Source organism: Planococcus citri, chromosome 2 (assembly GCF_950023065.1).
Source record: "Planococcus citri chromosome 2, ihPlaCitr1.1, whole genome shotgun sequence".
Taxonomy (NCBI): domain Eukaryota; kingdom Metazoa; phylum Arthropoda; class Insecta; order Hemiptera; family Pseudococcidae; genus Planococcus; species Planococcus citri.
The window spans coordinates 29,765,736-29,789,872 of record NC_088678.1 but is presented as its reverse complement, the minus strand read 5'-3'; the positions used below and the strand labels follow the sequence as shown (position 1 = coordinate 29,789,872).

At 34.9% G+C, this 24,137-nt stretch overlaps 1 protein-coding gene across 2 annotated transcripts in view; it reads left to right on the top strand.

Annotated features, from left to right (window-relative positions):
- Positions 1-24,137, top strand: part of Sox102F (transcription factor Sox102F) — a 190,584-nt gene that overhangs the window by 78,971 nt on the left and 87,476 nt on the right. For both annotated transcript variants that reach the window (XM_065349588.1, XM_065349589.1), the window contains exon 4: positions 22,917-23,006. The gene's annotated coding sequence lies outside the window, so the exon portion shown is untranslated. The remainder of the gene's footprint in view (positions 1-22,916; positions 23,007-24,137) is intronic.

Sequence of the window (24,137 nt, the reverse complement as noted above, 5' to 3'; positions counted from 1 at the left end):
AATTTTTTGCAAAAAGCAAGAATTTTCACAATTTTTGTCGAAAAAGCGATGTTTTTTTTCATTTTTGGCAATCTTTGGAACCTTGAAGAGCTAAACGAGCCAGATTGAGGAAGGAGAGGAGAATTTTCATAGATTGAATCGTGAAATCCGCCAGGCTCAACTTTATTCATCAAGAAATTCGTAAAATGAAAGCAGTGTGTTAATTTTAGGACTCTTAGGCTCCTTTGAACGGCACTATTTGTCAAAATTACAGGAGTAGAAAGACTTTCAAACATTTGATTGTAATTTTCAGCTCAACGTTAAGTAGGTATACAAGTATACGAATCAAAGCATGCAAAACCAAAGAGGGTTTCCAGCCTTTTTTTTGTTTCTCATTGACCAAACTCATCATTCACTGCATTCTTTACACGACCCTAATTTGGAAAACGCCTCAAAACGTAAAGCAACTTCATTCAGGATAATTTTAACATCTTTGAATCTCGTATAGTCGAGAATACACCATATACATACACGTAGTACCTCAGATAGAAAAATCAAACCGACGATGCGACGGGGGAAAAAAGAGAAAAATTATAAAAATAAAACTACACATGAACGCGTCAAAGCGGCATACAGAGAAGATTGAGAGAGAATAAGGTTGAATCTGTTAAGAGAAAGGGTCACTAGAGTATAATACCGAAGCGAATACGACTTTTATATACTCGGATAATAACAGAGTAGAAATATCATTACAAAGATTAAAGACTTGGTCGACCTTTCAGCGAAATTAATTTTCTGTATAAGAGGCGAGTTAGTAGTACCTATAGTATGTGGACGATGAGCTTCAAGTATACGATAGAAAAGAGCTTCGGTAATTTTACGTTTCGTACCTACAGCTATCTAGTACCTGCTTACAATGCACAAAGAAGTTGTTCAGGCCTGAGAAACAGAATCCGAAACCAAACTCTACCTATACCGACAAATAATTGAATTTATGGATCCTCTCATGGCAAAAATAATACCACAAAATATCGATTTTAATACCAAAAAATCCCCATGAATGAACGTATGTAGTTGAGCCTAGAACAAATTTGATAATAAATTCACCAATACTACCACATTCGATGAACACTCTTAAGCCAATTTCTACACATTTCGTCTCTCGCGTGTACAAAAAAAAACTTGCCTTGAAAAAATAAAAACGCCACACCAAAAAAACACGATTTTCGATTTTTTAAACGAATTTAAATTAACATTATCAAACGTTATTTTTCGGCGGTTTCCACTCACTTTTTTTTTATTTATTGTCGTTCGAGTTTTTCGTCGAAAGTAAAAATTCAATTTCCTAAGTTTGTTTTTTTCTCTCATTCATTTTGTTCTCTCACAAAGTACCGCCATTAATGTAATTCGAATTCAAAATATAAAATTGCCGCGTAATCAAAGACTTTCGAGCGTTTCGTAAAAGTCAAATGAAAATAGTGTTTTCGACGAATAGGTACAGAAGAGCGACAACGAGAGAAAAAATAAATAAATAAGAGAAAAACCAACCCCAAAAATAGGAATCAATTTAAGATTAGCGCCGCGTTGTTCCACTGACACGGTTTCCTCTTTCAAGCAGCTCGAAAAGGAGTGTCGCAAAAAAAAAACCGCTAAGCAATCGTATCTTTATTTTTCTCTCGACAGTTTTCAACTCTCGTCGAACGGATGAATTGAAAGGATTCTTTAATTACAAGGTGATGATGCAATACAACGAGAAAAAATTGATTTATCTTGACAAAAAAACCAACAACAACGACAAAACTGTACGAGCTACGAGACAGAGAATTTTTAGATAAATGTATACTAGATTAACATCGCGAACCTTTTATAAAAAAAATTGAACACACAGTTAACAATTCTTATTGAAAAATTTCGAAAATCTACACTCCGCAGTTCTGCGCCAGGAGCAACCTTTTACATTATGAAAACACATAGGATAGGTATTACTATTCGCATCGAGACAGATATTTTTCAATCGCCAACATTTATTTTTATAGATTTAATATCTCGCAATACCATTTACCGCATCACTGTGTTATACACGTGAAAAAAAGAACTTTCCATCGCATCGCAACCCAGCAAATTCATTATCGATGGACTTTCCATCGTAACATTTTTCTTTATACAAGAAAGCTCTCGCTCTCGCAACTATACAAAAAAAAAATACCATACCATACAGCACACGTATAAATACATATAAAAGATTATAAACAATTCGGTCATACACGCATTCGGCAGAAGGCAAAGAGAAAAAAAAAACCAATATCGTAAACCTATTTTCTGGGCGTTCTCTTTTATAGCTTTCGAGGTGGAGCTAAAATAGAAACAAGTACACCGTTCAGCCGAATGCATATACTCGTACACGTATACACACAGAGCAACCGATATACCTTATAAAATAGAGAGAACTCGCATTTAAAAGAATAGCTTCGGAAACTATACTACACGCGGAAAAAGAAAGAAGGAAAAAAAATGAAAAATGTACGAAGCAAAGAAAAACTATAAAGCGGAAACATCGAAAAATAATAAAAGGGGAAAAGAAAAAGAACCCGGAGAAGAGCGCATTAATAAATAAACAGCGGAAACACGTAAAATAAAAATCGAAAATTGGCTTTCGCTATTTTCCATCCAATGTTTTACGATTGTAGCTTAAAAAACTCAATGGAAATGAAATAAACTAGAAACCCGACTTCGGCGGTGTATTTCGCTCGCTCTGGCTTTTCCTGCGCTCTCTCTCTCTCTTACTCTCTCGGTCTCTCTACAGCTTTCTGCGCGTACTACACGCTTACTTTAACTTTGCGACGAGAAATATACGTATATTTTCGCATAAGTCGTCGTGTTTGTCGTAGTTGTCGACCTTATTACTTATTATTACATGGTTGAAGAAGTCCCGACGACGTTGAGTCGATGTGAAAAATTATCTCGACTAAATCATTAGCGATCAGCGGCTTCATCGTTGAAAAATTCAGACCATTGCGACAGGATAACATAATCCGGAACCGGTTTGCCATGCTACTCAAAATTTGTTAAATTGCAGAGATAACCCCTCAAGGTAAAAAAAATCGACAAGGCAAGACTTTCAACACAACGTTTCTCAAATTTTAATTTGCTTTCAAGACCTGAAAGATTTTTCGAATTTTACCCCCTCTCATTCCCTCGAAAATGTACCCAAAATATTTAAAATTTTTTCACTGATTTTGACACCTTTTCTTTTGTTTTTTCCATTTCTTTACTGAAATTAGATAATGAAAACGACATTCTTCCTTGAATCGTGAAGCAGGACGCAAAAGCAGGACTTCCAGCAGAACATTAAAAAATATATTTCAATATTTTTAGAGCGGAATGAAGGCGGATGTAAAAACCTGAAAAATATCATCAAATGTTTAAGATGAATTTATGAGTTGATGAGAGGGGGTCGTCGTCGTCGTGGTTCCTTGTCCTTTACAGGACATTGGAAATCGCATTAATGTGGTACCCTTACAGGGTGAGGCGAATGCCTATTGCCACTGCGATTATTCTGAGGAATCGACGTTGTTTTCGAGCTTCCACTAGTAGTTTCCCGTTGCTTTCTAGTGACATCTACACAAGCACCTTGGAGCTAGCCGGGTAGTTTAGAGACCCTGAGCTCCTCAGTGTTGACCTCTATAGACGCTCGAACCAGTGGGTATAATCTCAAAAATCAATTCTTCAAATCTTGAAACCGAATTTTTACAGAGTGTTAAATGAGATAAAATTTGATAAACTTCGGCAGAAATTCTGTAGTGGTCTTATCAGTAATCTAAAAACATCCTGCCTTTTTTATGTAGAACCCAACCTCCCCCCCCCTCCCCCTTCATAGAAATATTTGGGAAAATTCCCTGCTCAGCTTTGGTACAATCTGAGAAATTTCTTACTCACAAGTCAAACAGAAATTTTATAATGGTGCTATCAGAATTCTATAAAAGTTCAAAAAAAAATTCAAAATTGAAAGAAAAAAATTTCAGAACTTTTAGGCAATTTCGGCATACAGCACAAGCAAAAATTAAGCAGGAAAAGCAGGACTGCTGTAGGTAGACATTTTTCAGCTGGTTCATCAGACTGCATTTCATCTTCACACCAAATTCAAATTTATTGTGTCCTGAACAATAAAATTAAATTGAAGAAAAATTGGTTCACAACAATTTTTCAATGAAAAATACAGTTTTTGTTAACCTAGTATCTCATGACCTTCTCAACGCGTTCTCGACTTTCAGCACAATTTTGTCAAACACACAACAATTTTTTAATAACTTGTAAAATATGGAGAAGTCATTAGACACCCTGTCAATTCAAAATAAAATATAAAAATGCTACAAAATTCATCAAAAAAACCCAAGTTGATAAATTTTACGAATGAAAAAGTTTTACGAACACCAAATAAAATGTGCCTAATTTGTAAACTTGATCAAATAAAAACCAACAAGACACAACATTTCAAATCATCGTGAGGGGGAAGGAGAAGGGGTAAATTGTGGCGCATCGCATTTCTTCCGAATTTTCAGATTTTCATTCATACATTCGAAATCATAAAAAGACTTACTTATTCACAAACACACGTATAGGTATACATATTCTATTACTCCAGGGTAACAATTCGTACTCACCTGCAACAAAAAAAATAAACATTGTAGATTAGAACTTGGTTAAATCGAGAATGATTCGCAGTGGTTCCCAAACTCAGCCAAAATGTTGACAGAAATCGTCTCTAGTATATATATTTTTTTTACATTTTTCATTATTACCTTACAGTTGGGAAATTTCCTAATTTTCATTTTTTATTTCTTTGTATTAATTTTTAGGACAAAATATTGAATATGTAATTTACATTTAGTTTATGCTGCTCGTGCAGTGAAAGCAAAATAATGAAGTGGGTGAGGGAAGAGGAAAGGAGAATTTTCGTCAACCCGCTCAAAATCTGAACCTGGCCAGAATCTCTAAAACATTTCGAGAAAAAAACACATTTGATACGTGATGAGGATATTCTGGATACCTCGAAGCATGAAAAAATCCGAAAATGGATTCGAGAAAACCCAAATTCAGGGGACTCGTATGAAAAGAAGAGAAGAAAAATCCCTCATTGATCACTCAAACTGCTTTTATCAATTCTGAAATCCTATTCTACGGCTGACCAATTCACCCAACAGAGATTTGAGCTTGAAAAAAAAATCCCAACATAACAAAAAATTTCCCAACATCTTCCGCACACACTCTTATTGAACTCGTGCAAAGAGCTCAGTCTGTCCATTATTCCAGCCACGAGACAGTCCCAACGAAACTTTAAGATTAATATCTCAGACCCCCTATAAATAACCTTTGCAAAAATTGTATATAAAAGAATACAGGTATCATTTGAAAGACCATATTAAACAAATCAACGAGGGGAGACGAAGAAAGTTCCATAGAACGTATTCGCGTATTAAAATCTACACAACCTGAATCCCACCACTGAGCAAATTCCAACCCCCAAAAATTCGCACAGCATTTCCTCTTCCTTCAGCAGCTCAGTTCGCACAGACAGGGTTGGTAACTTTCCTTTGAAATCAAGCTAGTCCTAATCTCGAAATACTAGCTCGAGGAAAACTATACCAACTACAACCACACAACACGATTAAATACCCTTCCTCCCTTTCCCTTCAATTCCAAGGATAAGTGTAGTTACTCGTCCATTAATCAAAAATTCCACCCCCGCAATTACACTCGAAAAAAAGAAAAGGAAAAAAATACACCAAAGAAAAAATTACGAGGAAAAAAAACCTGCATACGTAACCAGGCAGATCCATTGAAATTGGCTTATTCCCTTGACATGACGCAGTCGAATACCTATACACATTTAGGCAGGAGGGCTGGAAGTGGAACGGTAGTAAAAGCTATTAAGACGCTTATAAGGCTCGAACCAGTTAGACAGCTCGCTATTTACCATGCGGCGAGGCAACCCTTGCACAAGAACCGAAACATTCTATTGTCGTTGCACAATCTCTTTAAATCCCTTTATTTAAATTTCTTCAATGCCATTCTTCACTTGCACAAGGCCTTTGTTGATATTGTCCAACGAATTTTCACGCTACGTGTATTTTTTTAATAGAGAAAAAACACTTCTTATTATAATGTCACGTTTTTATCTTACCCTCCTACCTCTCTCTTCTTCCTTTTTTTTTTTACCTTTTTTTCTCCTCAGCCTGCCTGCATACCGCGTATTATACGTATAAATACACAATCTAAGCTTCGAGTTTTGTCATTTCAATGCTACTATTGCTACCATCTCGACATTATGTATGTAGTACTACGTACGCGATAATTTATTCGACATTACGTGTGCAACGAGAAGAGAATTAAAATCGGCATTTCTTCTCGTGTCGTTGTCCATCAGTTCGGAATTTGCGCTTTTTACTGTGTGTGCTACGTTGTCGCTTCGGTCGCTCATCCTCGTCGTTATTCGTGCAGTAAAATACAACAACCAACTCTGTATTAGGTTAATTAAGTAAAAAGAGTTGGGAGAAAAACACCACACCTTTCGCACGATTGTTTCGTAATTTTCGCGATGCTGTGATAATACCTACTTCGGAGTCTTTCAAGTATGGTGGCAGTGCTTTCGTGTAGTGAAAAATCACCTCAAATGGAAACACTCCACAAACCTACATGGATACGATCGCTGTATACGCCTTCGTCATACACCACAGCATCTTCAGCATTTCTAGCACATAGCCCAGCACCAAATGTACGCGTTTGTATGACATTTTCGCTTATATATGTATAAATAATACTAATTAAACGCCCAATATTTTTGGTAAGACCCTCATACGTGGAGAAAAAAAAGACCTACCAGACAAACCAAGCGTACCAAAGAGAGAGGGAAAAAAGTACATCGTCTCATCTCGCGAAGGCTCCCCAGAATCTTACACTACACTAGAAAATATTGTAATCTACTACAGCGTATGATGTTTTATTAAAACGCGTTGATGCGCGAGACACTCTACAATATATCATATATATACTTAAAAAGTAGGTACGCGGTGAAAATACACCACCACCGACTACCGAGTATATTCTTCATCACACAAGAACACATATCGTACGAGTACATTCGTATAGGACTATAGGTAGGTATTGCATGAGAGTCTACAATGTAATCTGTACATATAACTGCAGCATATGGAATCACATCTGTCTCAATCCATTTGAACGAGGTAAATGAGTATATCGCGCTCGCGTTCGTTTGGGGTAGCTCCTGGCTCATCTACGTCGATGGATGACAACGGAATTCGTTGTCTTACAACGAGAGTAAAATATGAATGGACAAGACAAGGGATGGTTTCCGGTTTCCACTTAATGGACCACAGCCGCTGACGCATAAATCAAATATAAATCTTCCAAGTATTTGTTTCGATGAAGCTGCAGAGTACTGTCTTTCTCACTCTCGTGTGCCACAGATATAGTACACATGCAGCAGCAGCACAGACCTCGGCCCAACTAACGTGAAAATAATTACACGGTATTTAAAAACGTCGTAACCCTTTTTACTCTCGACTTCTGGCTGTACCATATTCATGTATACGCCAGCTAGCGAACGTATACGCATAAATATCTCGCTTGCCTATGTATTTATCGTGAAGGAGACGCGAAATGAAATCATAACACGGAACGACGACACATGCACAGATGTACAGGGTGTGGGGATGACGTGATAACCTCCGATATTTCATTTTGATTTTGCTCCAGCCATCTCGATGAAAAATTACTCGAAATGAAAATTTCTAGAGCTGCCTGGAATTTTCGAGCAATTATATCACGACAGCCAGGACGGGTTGATATCGTATCCAACCTTTTTTTTCAGTTTTTCAAATTAAATCCCCCCCCCCCAAAGCATATTGAATTGTTTTCTAAATTTCAAAACGAAAAAGTGGAACTTCAGCCAAACTTTCGATAGGATATTTTCTTCCACACTCAACAATTTTTTGACGAGGGGGGAGGGACTCGAAATTTCTGTAATTTTTTCGCTTTTGACTGACTCAAAGTCATCAGACATGTCAAGATTTTTTCTGACCGAGAAGGGAAATGAAGGGAGGGGAGGGAGGGGTTGGACATCAAAAATGTCTTCATTACATATTTCAATTGTCTGTTACTTCTATTGTGTGGGCCGATGGGACAAATTTTCAGAAAAATTTTATAATTTTCTATTTTCTGAGATGGAATATTTTAAAAAGTGGACAAATTGAAGATTTTGCAATGAAATCTCTCCAGAATTCTATAAAGAAGGCCGATGGGAATGGGATGAATCTACTCGTAACTGAACTGAGAAATTCGGTGTCTGACATTGGGGTAATGATATAAAAAAGCAGGACTTTCTATTTATGAATCAGGATAAAAAAGACACCCTGAAAAAAATAATTTTCAGAATAAAAGATTTGAAACACTTACATTTTGGGAGAGAAGGCGGGGGAAGGGGGAGGAAGCCCTGTGAAAAATGTGATTTTTTTCTCTTTGAAAATGATGGTAATCTTCCAATTTTTTCATCTCAGAATATTGCATTGATTGTAATGCTGTAGTTTTCAACTAATGAACCAATTTTTGAAGAATTTTCTACTCCACACCTACTCGTATTTCCAAGGCACTTGAGTGAAAATAAACAAAAAAATACATTTTACAGGCATCCCGAAAAAATGAATAAGACCAACGATGAGCAGAGGGGGAAAAAATTCATTAAAATCTGTGTTCGATTGGAAACGACTGTAAACAATTGTGAATTACTACTACTCGTATCACACCAACCTACTAAAATTGTCTTTACTTTTTTCTAGAAATGGCATCTCAAAATATGTACAATTTTTCAGGCCTTTCAATCCCCTCTCACTCCACGTAACTAAAATTTCAGAGCCTTCAAGTTCATTTTAGATTTTCAGCGAGTTACTGAAAATTTTAAAAATTCATAAAATTTATTCAAGGCAAATTTTCAAAATTTTTTATGAAATATTAATTTTTTGAGCAAAGCACACCAGTGCGAATAATTCCTTCAATTCAATTCCCACACTTCAACAAATAATCAGTTTTGGACCGTTCCGGAGCTTCCAGCAATTTTTTGATTTTCTTCAGAAGCTTCAAATTCACTACGAAAAGGTCAAAAATGAGCTGACAAGGGAACCTCTTGAGGTGTCGCACTCCGACTTGAACGGGACCACGATTTTTGGAAATAGCATAGCCTAAAACCCCCAAAACCAAATTTTCAGCTGCCCAAGTTTATTTTTCGATTTTTGAAAATTCAAAATTTACTGTTTTTGGCGATTTATGCATTTTTTTAAAAAGTACGTACTTGATCAGTAAAAATGGTCAAAATAAGTCCCAAAACTAATATTAACAACCCAAATCCAAATTTCACAATTTCCAGCCATTCTGGAGCCTCCAGTGCGATTTTTCAATTTCAAAAATTTCCTCGCAAATGGTTATCTTTTGATTTTTTGGATTTTTTAATTTTGAAAAAAGCTGGTCAAATACCACTCTTTAGGTGTCACTCCCAAAATCGGCTCAAATGTGAATAAACTCGTTAAACACGTCGAGTATAATACACAACTCGATTTTTAGCTGCCCAACTTCATATTCACGCCTTCTGGAGCCAATTCAAAATTCTGGAGAAATTGAAAAATCGTGCTGGAGGCTCCAGAATGGCTGGAAATGGTGAAATTTGGATTTGGGTAATTAATATTAGTTTTGGGACTTATTTTGACCATTTTTACTGATCAAGTACGTACTTTTTTTTAAAAAAGCACAAATCGCCAAAAACGGTCAATTTTGAATTTTTAAAAATTCGCCAAAAATCGAAAAATGAACTTGGGCAGCTGAAAATTTGGTTTTGAGGGTTTTAGACTATGCTATTTCCAAAAATCGCGGTCCCGTTCAAATCGGAGTGTGGCGGCTCAAGAGGTTCCCTTGTGAGCACCCTCTCAACTATTTCATATGGCTACCGAAAAATTCCAGAAGTTCCAACTCAAAAGAGAATTTGTGGCCGATTTGAAAATTTCGTAGGGATATAAAGAGCACATTTTTTTGGCAAAATATCGTTCGGTGTGTCTACTGTCTACACGATCACCTGATTCGCCAGCGAGTTTTCGAATTTCTCTAGACATTTCAAATTGCTCTGCAGTGGCCTAAAATGAACTTCAGGACCTATAACTTTGATCGGTGCTCATTGGTTACCCTCTGGAGTCTGAAGTCTTGAAAAAGGTCAATTGAAACTGTTTTCAAGTCAGTAAGTTATCACTTTGCCCAAACTCTCGCCGAAAATCTAATTTAATAGGAAACAAAGATGAAAATAATTTTTATAAGACATAATTCACTGAAAATCATCCCATTACACAGCAAAAATTTCTTATTTTGAGTAATTTTCAAACAAGTAGTAGCAAAATGAAATATACGAGGTTGGTATACAAACACGACGTACAAATATAACAAATTCAACCACATCTATAATAATTTTTTCAACCAAAAATAAAAGTTGAAGAAAAAAAATAACAACACAACCAACAAACACTATACAATCCCTCAACTAATCTTTACTGGCTATCACATCATCGTCAAGAGAAGTTCGCTGTGTAGTAACATCGCTCAACCATCCAGCGTGCGTATAATTAATTATATTTTTAACAATGCGTGTCCCATTTCTCGTATTTATGAATCGACAAAACAGAAAATAAAAAAAGCACACACAAAACAAAAAAAAAATCTTTCTACTCTCATCTCACTCGAAAAAAGTTATTTCTGTATTATACTAAAGATGCTGCTGCGTCCACTCATCATAACACATCTACTTCTTTCTACAATACTACACACATAGGGACAGGATATGGTTATTACCAGAACAATGTTATGAATGACTGTATATTCCACACACACACAACATTCTCTTCGTTCTTCTTGAAATATTAATTAATGAATGAACAAAACAAATGGTCGAGTTTTTTCTCTATTTTTCTTTCTTTTCTCTCCGCAATCCGGTGCCAAATTACGTCGTAACAATTACGCTTGGACGCCTTACGCGATTAATCTTGAATCTCGCGAGCATTTTTAATCCTACCATTTTCTCCAACCGAATAACAATAAAATGCCATACCGAATCGTAATAAATTTCACACTGTTTGAAAATTAGTTTAGAGTACGTGGTTCATTCTTTTTCACGAATTTGGGTGTCATATCATTACATATGTGTTTCGCTGTGGTATATTTTAGATGAGATGTGTGTATTCAGTATTCTGCTACAACAGGGCATTATTCACTACTACGCGGTTTCCGTTCGTTTTAGGAACGTACGAGAAGAAGGCAGGGAAGGGTGCAGGACGTTCGTGTTTGTATTCTACACAGTGTGGAACGATTCGCGAGTCCGAGATCGTTTCCGCGTTGAATTCGGTTCTATGTATTTGGTGCAGTGAACCCACATAAGCTCATTTTTTTCACAACGTAGGTTTTTCTGCTTTTTCTCATAAAATTACTCTCAAAAAATTGGAAAAAAAAATTCGATAGAAGTCTGATCTCAAAAAAATTTCAACCGAGCTCATTTTGCAAACAAAAAAATACTCGATCCAAAGCACATTCGAAAATTTTCGAATGGCTTAAAAAATTCCAAGAACTAAGGAACTGAAACCCATCAACTACATTTTACCAAAATCCAGGAACCTCTCATATAAACAAAAACTCACGTTACCAACCTAGTCAGCACTTACTCTCTCCCCCCCCTCCTTTCTGAAACAAATTATCACTATAACCGTAACACTAATAAATTCATCACATCTCTTCTCCAGCTACTACCATTCAGACATTATCTATAAGTATTCCACACACATAACGGCGGCTAATTGTGAAAACGTGAAAACTTAACACAAGTTATTCTAATCTCGCGCTGCGAGGCGCGAATAAAGAAGTCGGGAGTCGTTCCCCAGTACCGGTAATAGTAAGAGCAAGAGCACCGGCATCAAAACAGTACCTAACAAAATGAAAAAAAAAAGAAAAAAAAAGAGGAAAAAAATACAGAAAATAAATGGTTGACACAAGGGTGATTATCTCGGTAGTAACGCCGATAATAGCGGCAACACACAACAATCTTCTGTGCAAGAGTCGTCTAAGTCGCTCTCGTATACTATAGCAAGCAATACAGCAGCAGAGAGCGTACTCTCGAGTAGTAAGTACTACTATACATATACATGTACTAAACAACATTAAGACGAGTACTATAAGAAGACAGCAATAAGAATTTGCGCTTGCCAAATGTAACACGATAATGGGAGAAATGTCAGCTACGAGTGATTAATGGAAAATCTATAAATGCGGTTACATTATACTCTCTATTGGTATTATACGCGTATACACGGCTAAGCTGAAGCTATGTCGGATAAGCTATAGGTGCTGCGAGGCGGCTTAATGCAACTGCTTTTCTATAGCACAGAATTCATAATGACTTGATCCGCGATTAATTGTTAACGGAGTTAACGCCGAGTTATGGAAGAAAAATAAAGGAGTAAATGATACGTAACCAACCTGTATACACTATAATACTCTTGATACGCATCGTATCGTATCCTGCCTTGCCTGTGGTATACTACGATGATGACGCCAAGCACACCCAAATTTTACACATTACATCGACTATTCGTACCTAATTCCTGGCTGCAGTAATTTTCGTAGCAACGAGTAAATATTATGCCACTCGAGCGTGCATTAGCGATTCTGTGAAATTAAAAATCCATATCTTTCAACAACAGGACATAAACAATGAAGAAATAAAAATTTGGTTATTTTGCAAGAAATCGCCAAGTTATAAAAATTAACTTATTGAGTACCATGGATTGAAAAATTTTCCAAAAAGGAACAAATCGAAAGCTACAAAACGACAGCAAAACATTTTAATGCAGAAAAAAATCACAAAAAATAACGAAACAAACCATTCGAATTGAAATTGAAAAAATGCTTTTGCATAAATTTCTAAACAACGGAATAAATATGACAAAAAAAAAATCACGTTGAACGATAATTCTGCTTAAGATATGTTTCCAGAAAAACCTCCCTCCAACTATTATCAGAATATAGTATGTAGAAGTATGGGGTGTTGTAAATTTTTTTTGTGAAGTTAGGACAGGAAGTCGGATGATTCCAAATGAAACGAATACAATACTAAACCGAAATGGATTTTTCAAAAGTTGAAAAAAAAAACAACAAAAAAAACGAGTAGCTATAGCAAATAGTTTTTTCGCAAAGCTAAGCTAACTGTAGGGAAGATTCTAAGAAAAATTCGATTGTTAGAAAAGGTATAGAGCAATGAGGATGGTGTAGTAAATTTCTAGAATTCGTCATTTCAGTCTTGAACAAAACCCATTGTAACAATATAATTATTTATCAAAATGTATGTAGTAAAACTCACGACTTGTCAGGGAATGAAACAAGTTTATTATGTATGCACTCCACTTTCACAGACCTATACTACCCTTGGCGCCAACCATCCCTAAACAAACAATGTAGTTTGCAAAATAAACATAGGAAAATGCGACATAGCCAGTAGCCTTCTTATACCTTTGCAGATTCTACATTCAAGAAATTTTAGGCGTTAGGTGTGTAATACTTCATAAAAACCATGCTAAAAACGAATTAGGAAATCAATACAATGTTTATTTTGTAGTACACAGCTTAATCAAAGGTACATACACATAGCACATACACTGATACCTTGGGCTGGTGTTTTATTTTTCTTACAAAAAAAAACCTCAAGGGATAGGCGAACAGTGTTTTTAATGCCACTTTCCTATCCCTCTACGACCATGTGGTCTTGTAAAACTCGAAAAATTTCTATCAGTGCTATTTCGCAATATTTTGATAAGAAACTAAGAAAGCGAGACTTTACTCGAAAAATTTCTATCAGTGCAATTTCGCAATATTTTGATAAGAAACCAAGAAAGCGAGACTTTTTTTTTTGGCAAAAATCAACTTTTAGGAATTTTTGACGAAAGGCAAGAAACTTTTGTTATTTTTGGCTGAAAGCAAAACTCTCAACAATTTCAACAAAAAGCTGTCCTTTCAGGGAACTCTTGGTTTGGGTAATTTTAGGGAAAAAGTGACACTATGGAATTTTATGTGAAAAAGCAAAACTTCTCAGCAATTTTACCAGTTCTTTGGTCCACCAATTTCCTACAAAAAAAGCAAGACTTCGTGGCAATTTCTGTCAATTTTCAGAAAAAGCGAGACTTTGACAATTTTAAGCAAAAAAGCAGGATTGTTTGAAATTTTCGACAATTATTGACAAAAAAGTGATACTTGGGTTCAAAGTTTTTGGTAAAAAGTAAACCTGTTTGGAACTTAAAATTTTTTTCAAAAGGTGGATTAAGCAACCAAAATTTTGAAAAAGTAACTGAATGCGAGCCCTGATTCTTACAAAAAAGAATTTAGGAATTTTGGTCTAGAAATGCATTCTTTTCATTTAAATTCAGGTTTTCTACAGGAGTTTTCAAGCGAAAATAATCACTTTTTCATTACCCTTTCAGAAGACATATTCAGAAAAATCCGTCCTTCAAAACTTTTTTCAACATTTTTTATTATAATCAGCGCCATTATCCAGTTTGTACTTCAATACTTGCTATTTTTTTCAATTTGAGATTACATATTCAGGGTGTCTACCGGAATTTTTTGATCAAAAATCACTACCTTTTCACTACCTACTTTTTTCACTACCTTTCAAAAAACATCACTGCCTTTCAAAATATTTTAACCCCCCCCCCCCCAATAGGAATGATTTCTCATTTTTAATTTTTTTTTTCAACTTTGTAATTTTTTACATTAGGACTTTAGCAGGACATTTTTCAAGCACTTGGAATTTTTCAAGAAGGGGAGGGGACGGACGAGGCAAAATTTTACATTACAATTTTTCGCTTTTCCAATGTCTTCAAATATTCCAAGATTTTTTCAAGCAAACGGATGTCGAGAATATAATTTTGTCATTTATTTTTGATTTTATTTTCATCTTCTAGGTTCTTGTTACTGTAATGAAATTGGGCGAATAAAGAACTTTTTTCAAAATTAAAAATTGAAAAAAATTAATGGAAGATTTGAACATTTGGAAAAAAATAATAGGGTACAAATTTTTCGAAAAAGCTATTGAAATTACGTAGTATTTCGAGGGGTATAAAAACGTTGTTTTCTTGGGTGATGAATGAAGAAGTTTATTATTTTGCTTCAAAATTTTAAAACTTGAATGATTATTTTTTAAAAAATTCATACTTGAAAAAAAAAGCAAACGATCCTGAGTGAAGCGAGGCCAAGAAAGCTTTCAAAAATTCATGGTGCAAGAAGTAAAAAAAAAATTTATGGAGGTAAGGGAGTATTTTTCTGATTGAAACTCCAAACATTTCTTGAATTTGAACAATAAGTTTTTTATATTTAAAAAGAAGAGCAAATAGCCCGAGCGAAGCGAGGGCAGAAATTTTCAAAAATATATAATTCAAGTTCTAAAAAAATCAACAAATGAGCCATTTTTTACAAAATTTTACTTGTGTGGAAAAATAAATAGGAGATTTTCCGCTTTTTTTCATTTTTCACTACCTTGATTGACTTCATTGAAGGGTTTCATCCAAAAAAATAACTTGATATAACAACTCAATGTCCTACAAAACCAAAAAAAAAGATATTTTAGAACGCAGTGGTGCCAATTTTTGGATAATTTTGGCCAATTTCAAAAAATCTTTTCTCGATTTCTTGAAATTGGCAAAAATTATCCAAAAATTGGCACCACTGCGTTCCAAAATATTTCCCCAATATTTTGGCATAATTAATGGGAAATTTGTTGAGGAAAAAATTTTCAAAACACGAATTTATTCAAAAATTAATAATTTGTCAATTTTCAACTGCTCGGTAGAACCCTGAAAATGGCCTTCAATTTTGATGACAGAGGCCTTATTCTTTTGAAACTGGACCATTTTTTTCAAAACAGGTTGTGGTAGCGACAGGACTGAGGTTTTTTCGAAAATGTCCCCTCTTTGAGAGCCCACATCTCCCCTCAAGGGGCACCTACAGAGTGAACATTTTTTGTGAATAATTTTCAACTCAAAATAAAGGTTTCTGCTGAATTTGGTCAAAATCCATCCACTTTTTTTTGGCGATCCACCCTAATATATATTTAATTATGTACTTCAAAGTTCGTACCAACTTGACTTTTGAAACTTTTTTGAATTTCATTCAAAATTGAAATCCTGAAACCCTTTTGCATTTTCAGGGATGTTGAAATTCCATTTTAAAAGTTGGGTTTAATTTTCATCCGTTTGAAGCGCAGGAACATTTGCTGCGCAATCGCAAACGATCATCTAATAAAATCCAACCCAGGAATAATTCTTGAAACCCCTACGAACACTCAATTTTGTAAAATTTACGCCATAAAATTTGTCGAATAATGCGTCCTCGTATCGTTTCTCAGGGTATCTAACGGATTTTTTTTTGAAAAAATCACTACTTTTTCACTATTTTTTTCACTACCTTTTTTCAAAATGCCATCCACTCGACCACCCCCCCCCCACACAAAAAAATTAACAAAGTCAAATTTTTCACGTGATAATTTTTAAAAAAAATTGAAATTGGAAGAAAATTCGTAATTTCAATCAAAATTATTGAAAAAAACAATACAATACATTCGTTATAAGACAAGGTGTCAAATAAAATTTCAAAATAAAAAATCAGGACTTTAGCAGGACATTTTTTAAACACTAGAGATTTTATAAAGAAAAGGAGCCGGGGGAGGCAACATTTTACATTAGAATTTTTCGCTTTTAGTTTTCCAATGTCTTCAACATCTCAAGATTTTTTTCAAGCAAGCGGATGTCGAAAATATAACTTAATCATTTCAATTTTTGATTTTTTTTTCACGTTAAAAAGGTTCTTGCTCAAGTAATGAAATTGGGCAAATATTTAACAAACCAAATTTTTAATTTCGAGAGGGAGGAACATAAGTTTACGTAAAAAACGATGATTTTCTAGTGTGATGAATTGGTTATACATATAAGAAGTTTATTACTTAATTTGCTTCAAAATTTTGAGGTTCAAATGATTTTTTTTTTTGAAAAATTCAAAATTGAAAAAAAAGCAAACGAGCTCGAGCGAAGCGAGGGCAGAAACTTTCAAAAATTCATGTTTCGAGAAGTGAAAAAAATTTTTTTTATGCAGGAGCAGGGAGGAGTTCATTTTTTTGATTCAAACTTTGAACATTTCTTGAATTTGAATAATAGTTGCTCATGGGGAAAAAGAGTAAACAGCCCGAGCGAAGCGAGGGCAAAAGCTCTCAAAAATGTGTAATTCAAGCTCTAAAAAAGTCGAAAAATGAGCTCTTTTCTACGGAATAAAGATCGAGAAAAAAAGAACGAATTTGAATTTTTTCATTTTTTCACTACCTTTTTAACAAAATTCACTACTTTTTCACTACTTTCACTACCCGTTTTAAAATTCACTACTTTTTCACTACTTTCACTACTTGCACTACCTGTTAGATACCCTGTTTCTGTATCCGTTCGAAGAAAATTTTCAAAATGGAATAAATCGTCGTATTTTTCGCCTTCGAAATGACCAAAGAATGCGCATTTATAAACGCAGTTACAACAAGTACATGGTTGTTTGACTTTTGGTCAATGTGTCGGTACTTAAGTAAGAATTATTAACCATTGAGAACCGGTTATCATGCTACTGATTCGAGTTAAGTGCAAATATGGCATATTCTATGGCATTTGGGTTATAAATTTTAATACACGAAGAGTCGAGTGAAGATGCACTGTTGTAGTCGATGGGGTTTACACAACTTAGGAATGTGTGTATAGCGTATACCTTTACCTATTACTATAAAAGATGCGGAAAAATACACCAACGAATGGTTAACTCGACGATCGTACGATAACCTCGACTTTTGGACTCTCTTGCGAGAACAAGCCTGCACATCGACAAACTACATGTATACCAGCAAAAGGGTCAAGAGATAATATTCGCACCTACACTGAGTACAAAATTATTAATTAGCAGAACGTGTATCACTTCATAATTCATTAAAATAAAAACAAGATAAATAAACACTAAGTAAGCCCTCAATAGGATATCATTTCCTTTAGATTTCCTAATAATACTTCCGATTGAATCAACAACACTACCTATCAAACATACCATTTCAAATCTATCCAACTACCAATTGTAAGTAGTAAGTACTTAGATACGAGGGTAAATAATGTACCTCGTAGGTATATATAGGCACGTATTTGTACGGACTAAACAACCGTATCACGACGTATTATAGCAATGAATCGATCTCCATTACAACAAGGCAACCGGTTGCAGTAGCCGGTCCAAATTTCCATTAGTACTAGCCCGCGGTTAAAAACATCCGACTCCATTCATACTACAAATCAGCTAATCAAAACGCGTGTAAAAAACATTTTAATACCTCTGATGTATACGTCGAACAGCAGAACCAAGACTCTAGCGGTGGCACTGGCAGTGGCAGCATTCTAACCGTATTAAAAACTCCTCAATGGTAGATATGATCTCCACAGCGGCAGACAATGAAATCGCTATTAAGCACCAGCAACACAATGCGTTTAATCGTTACATTCGCCTGGCAGCGTTATGTATAGATAACGGACAACGCTAAATACAACCATGACTGGCCAAAAAATAATAATTCGGTAGAAGTCATTAGCGCTGGCAGGGATAAGAATGAAGACACCGAGCCATCGCACTTCTGCCTTTGCTATAAATCACGCTCTGATTACGACCACCGGACCAGCACCCGGTCACTATTTTCCAAACCTCTTTCATTCTTTCATTCTTTCGTTTTTTTCTGCTTCGTTGAGGCTAATCAACTCGATAGCATGGTCGTTTGTTCGCGATGCTTATTATTACTCTGTTGCTGTGGTAATTGTTATACGTATTTATGGTTACATACCAAAGGGATCACTTCCAGGCATTCAGATCGCAGTTAAATACTCATCTAGAAGTAGATAGGTAACTGAATAAGTACAAACAAATACAACAATATATCGTGCTGGTACTCAATATCGAAACGTAGCTACATGATAGGTATTGTCATTTGATCAATTTATTTATCGAATCAATTTTGCAGAATCATCGAAAGGTTAAATGGAATATTTTCAGAGGTCTCTCGTTCAAATCCTGCTCAAATCAGTGACTACATAACTACTATGGAATGAAATGGGCGAACAAAATTGATTAGTTTTGGCCATCTTTGCATTGCAATTTGCAAGTTCACAAAAACAAGTCAGTCGAGTTTTCAACTAACAGCAAAAAGGAGTGGAAGGAAGGAGAAATTTTAAAACGTGAGAAATTTTTGGATTAATGAAGCCCCAAAAATGTTTAAAACGGACCACAGTTCAAACAGAACTCATATAAATATTAAATACATACAAAGTACATACTTAATTCACTCATTCAATTCTCTCAAGAATCTCGAAATGCAAGAAAGCCAAAAAAATCGGCAATTCCATTTCGATGAGGAAAAGTTGAAAGTTCAGAAAATTTTGGGGAAATATTAAATTGCACGCCAAAAAAGACAATTGTACAACAACCAAAAAAAGACAAAATTTGTGTATTCCGAAAGATGAAGATAAGGGATGAGAACTTTTCCAGCCCAAAATTTTTTCAAAACATTCCAATTTAAGCGGTAATCAAAATTTAAGCATTGATGCCCAAACGTTTTATGCTTCAGAAGGAAACTATAGAAAACATGAAACAATAAATTGTAAATTCTGAAAAGAAAAGAGAATACTTGAATAGAAAGTTTCAAAGTTTGATAGAAAAAAAAATGGAAAAAGCAGAATCTTTTTTTACAATTTTGGCAAAAAGTAGAACTTACTGGCAATAAACCAGGACCCTTTGAGAAAAACTGACGCTGGATTCGTGCTCACAATCAGCAGGTCAAAAAACACCAATTATACGATCATTTCGATCAAATTGTCCAAATTCATTCTTTTGCTTGAATTTTTTTCCAACACCCACTAAAATGAGTGAAAAAATATATGAATTTTGAAAATTTGTCCAATTTGATCGCGAGAAAAGTATTTATTGGAGCATTTTGACCTGCTGAATCTTGAAGCCGGTTCATCTTTCGTAAAAAAAATCCATAGGGGAAAAATGCCATGAAGTAGATAATAAATTGTAATTTTTGCAATCTACCAATCCTTAAGTGCCATGGTAGAAAACTAAAAGTGGTATTGAATATCAAAGTCGATTAGTTAGGGAGGTTCAGATATTGAATTTACAAGGAAGGGGTGGGGGGAGTGGCCGATGAACTGTACAGATTACATTACTCAGAAAGAGCAAAAATACCATTTTTTTTCAAAAATGATCCCACTTTGAGGAGTGGAGGACTTTTATGGACCAGTCTTCTGCGTGACCCGAGGACTTGGAATTTTTCTGGGTAGTCTCCCACTTAATAAGAACTTTCTCGTCAATTTTCGTCAAAATCCAGAATATGTTTTTTTCACATTACTCAACCATAAAAATCATTTTTCACAACACTATTCGAATTACAGAATAAAAATTAGATGAGTTTCAACTTCACTTTTTTGGAGGGGGAGGAGAGTCTGAAAATAAGATTCTCGAAATATTCGAATCCCTGCAACATATTTTTCGGTTCTTAACTCCCTCCCCCTCATTGCTCAAACATTCCGATATTTCTCTGACGACGAATCTCAACCACAGCTCTGAATTTGGAAACACTTGATTCTTTTTTAGGCATCACGTAGGTAGAAATTCTTCGAAAGTTCGAATCTGATATTTTCGAGAAAATTTCTTCCCTTTCAAAAATTGAGATAAACAATTGAAAAATTCAAATTCGTACGTCAAAATTCTGCACTTTCGATACGCCATTTCCCAACATAAAACCACCTGCCAATACCTAATCGCATATTATATTGCCAATTTAAAAAAGAAAAAAAAATTTTCAACACGTCCTATGCGAGTACGTAGTACGTACGTAACCCTCTAAGGTAACGTTATCGCGTATACATGCGTATATAAAAATTCCTCGCCCAGTTTCAGAAACACGATACGACCTCTTTACGACGTCCTTTATCGTTCTCCTATATAAGTGGTTTTCCTCCTCATCGCGGTGTTTACGCGTCGATAAATTATATAAGTGAGTATAAATACCAACTCGGACTATACGATATCATTGACAAGATGTAAAAAAGATATGCATGTGTTTGTTATCAAAACACGGAAACTAAAAAGGGAGAATGTATTAAACATACACAACATGGATGTGCAACGGTGTTTTAAGAAGTTGTATTTACCGTGGATTATCGTTCAATAAGATGACTAGTAAACTTTTAACACGACGCTGGTGAAACGCAGCCAAGCATTTTACAGCTGATAACAAGACACGTGATTAATGAATCACAAATCTGCCTTTTAAAAGTCATTTCTTCGTTGATGTATTTTCTAATTTTATTACATTAGCGCGCGAAATAGCGTGTGCCCTCGATGTACAGTGCACAACCGGTAGATTACCTATACGTTGAGCGTTTTGAGTGAATATTTTTTGAGGAGATGCAGAGGGAAGATGTTGAAGAGAGGGGAGTCGAATCTTGAGCTCGTCATCTCAAATTTGAAAAAAAAAACTATTATGGCAAGACTAAGAAGATAATACACATTACATCTGAAAACCAAAATTTCAGCTCTCAAAAATTGATGAGAAAGTCTTTCAAAAAAAATTCAAAAATTGTCAAAATGAAGAAGGAAGGCCTAGGTAGATCGATTCAAAAATATGAAGAATCGATTTAAGAGGGTCCAAAATTGAGTTTTTCAACTCGAAAAGAATACGATTTCGTACTTTTTGAATTTTCACTACTGTCTACTCAAGGAGTTGAAAATTGAATGAATTCAAAAGCCAAGACGAATCAAATTTTCAGCCAAAAATGCAATCTAATTCAACAAAAATTGGCTCAACGAAACAAATCAAGACACTTTTTCAATTTTTCCAATTAGTAATTCGAATATTTCTCTTCATCATTAAACACACCACAACATTTATTTTTTAAAAAAACCTCTTCAACACATTAAAAATCCCGCAACAAACAAGAAAATCACAACACCAGTGAATTATTTATCAATCATCTCGCCACCTGAACCTTGTATACCAATTCATCATCTCGAACAAAATCGAAACAATTTTTAAATCATTTATATCTCGCTAACAAGTCACAAAGAATGAAACAAAAAAACACAGAAAAATTCGAACACTGCATAATAAATGGTGTTAGCATCCCTTCAACTTCGCCACCTACATTCATCATTCATTGCCCTCCTTTTGCTTGTATCGCGCCTAAAACCACCGCGTACAATCCGTAAGAATGTTTTTTTCTCCTGTCTACATACGTATGCTCGAAAGGCTTTCTTATTATTTTTGTAACCAGTAATGTATTTTTATCTCGCAGCTGTTATTCCAGTAAAACTTAAATTGCTTTCGAATTATCAAAAAAAAGGAGAAAAGAGAAAAGAAAAAAGTCGAAACGTGAGGCTAAAAAAGTATCTGTCTCTTTTGCGTACATGCATCGTCTACATAGAGCCCGCTAGAGATCTATTCAACGTAATTACTGTATATGATATGCGTTAACGAGCTGTGTTTTGAAATCCTGGCAAGTACAGGAGTTTTGGTGAAAGAATTTGTACATTTACACCACAGTACATTGTAGCTATACCTACACGTGAAGGGGTTCGAAAGCATGCTCTAAGTATCGTAATTCGTAATGCTAACAGAATCATTACGTATAGGTACCAATGTGACTGCTTCAATAATTACAAATCACTCGTAATTTTACTACGTACATACCTTACCTAATACATAGTTCTCATTTCAATTTTTTTTGCAGGTTCGCAAATATTGGCGGTATTTTCTCTCCGAAAGCATGAGCTGCAGTTTGATGAAATTTATGAAAAAAGCATCAAGATCACTGCAAGTTGTAAGTATTTTTTTGCTGTTATTTTCTTAACCAACGCAATTAATCTCTGGTCAAAAAAAATTACATTGTTAATTCGGTACTTCCTCTTTCGAGTTATTCGTTTGAGATGAGCAAAAGAAATTTTCATACAACATGCAACATTATGGTTAGAGATTACGAAAATTAATTATGTCGTTATCTGGGAAATTCATTTCATATCTTCACAGGTCAACTTCATATGATCATTATTCATTACACAGCAAAATTTCTTTCCTACCTAAAATGAATTCCATGGCCACATTTTCGAGAAAAATTCGCAAATATGTCGATGCCTTTTTGTAAGTGATCTGAATACAACCATCCACAAAACATGAATTTTTGTTGAAGAGAAAAGGGTCATCACGCAACTGTACCTTTAGTTCAGTTTTTTTTACAAATTTTCGGTTAGACTTTTCCAAAGTCCAACTGAAACAATGAAATCGTTCAATAAATGGCAGGGGTGAAATTTTTCAATATTATTGAATAAGAATATCAAGTTAGGTATCACGAATGAAAAAAAGGTGGATTGTAAATCAAAATTTCGTTGTAACATTTTATGACGATTTCAACACATTCTCCTTCATCTTCAAGGAAATCTCATAAAAACAATATTGAAGTTACCTATAGAGAAAAGGCATACATAAACTCAAAAATAGCAACATGCTCATTGACCAGCATTGAAAAAATGAACAAAAAAACACTGAATTGAAATATTCTCTAGGAAATTGACAAAAAATCGATAAACTCGTCATCAAACAGGTCCATAATGAAGCCAAAACTTAATTTTTAGCTGCCCAAATCATCTCGAAAAATTCCAAAAATTCTAGAAAAATCGAAAATCACGCTGGAGGCTCCAAAATCGGTGGAAATTGTGAAATTTGCCACGACTAATTTTCATTATTTTTACTGGACGAAGATATCTTTTAAAAAACGACACAGATAAATCGTCAAAAATTCGCTTTAGGTAAATTGAAAAAATCAAAATCAATTTGGACAGCTGAAATTTGGTCATGAGGGTTTCAGACCATTCTCCTCCAAAAAATCGTGGTCCTGTTTGAATCAAAGTTGAAAACCACGAGAGGTACCCTCTTCAGTGAAAATCAGAGAAATTCT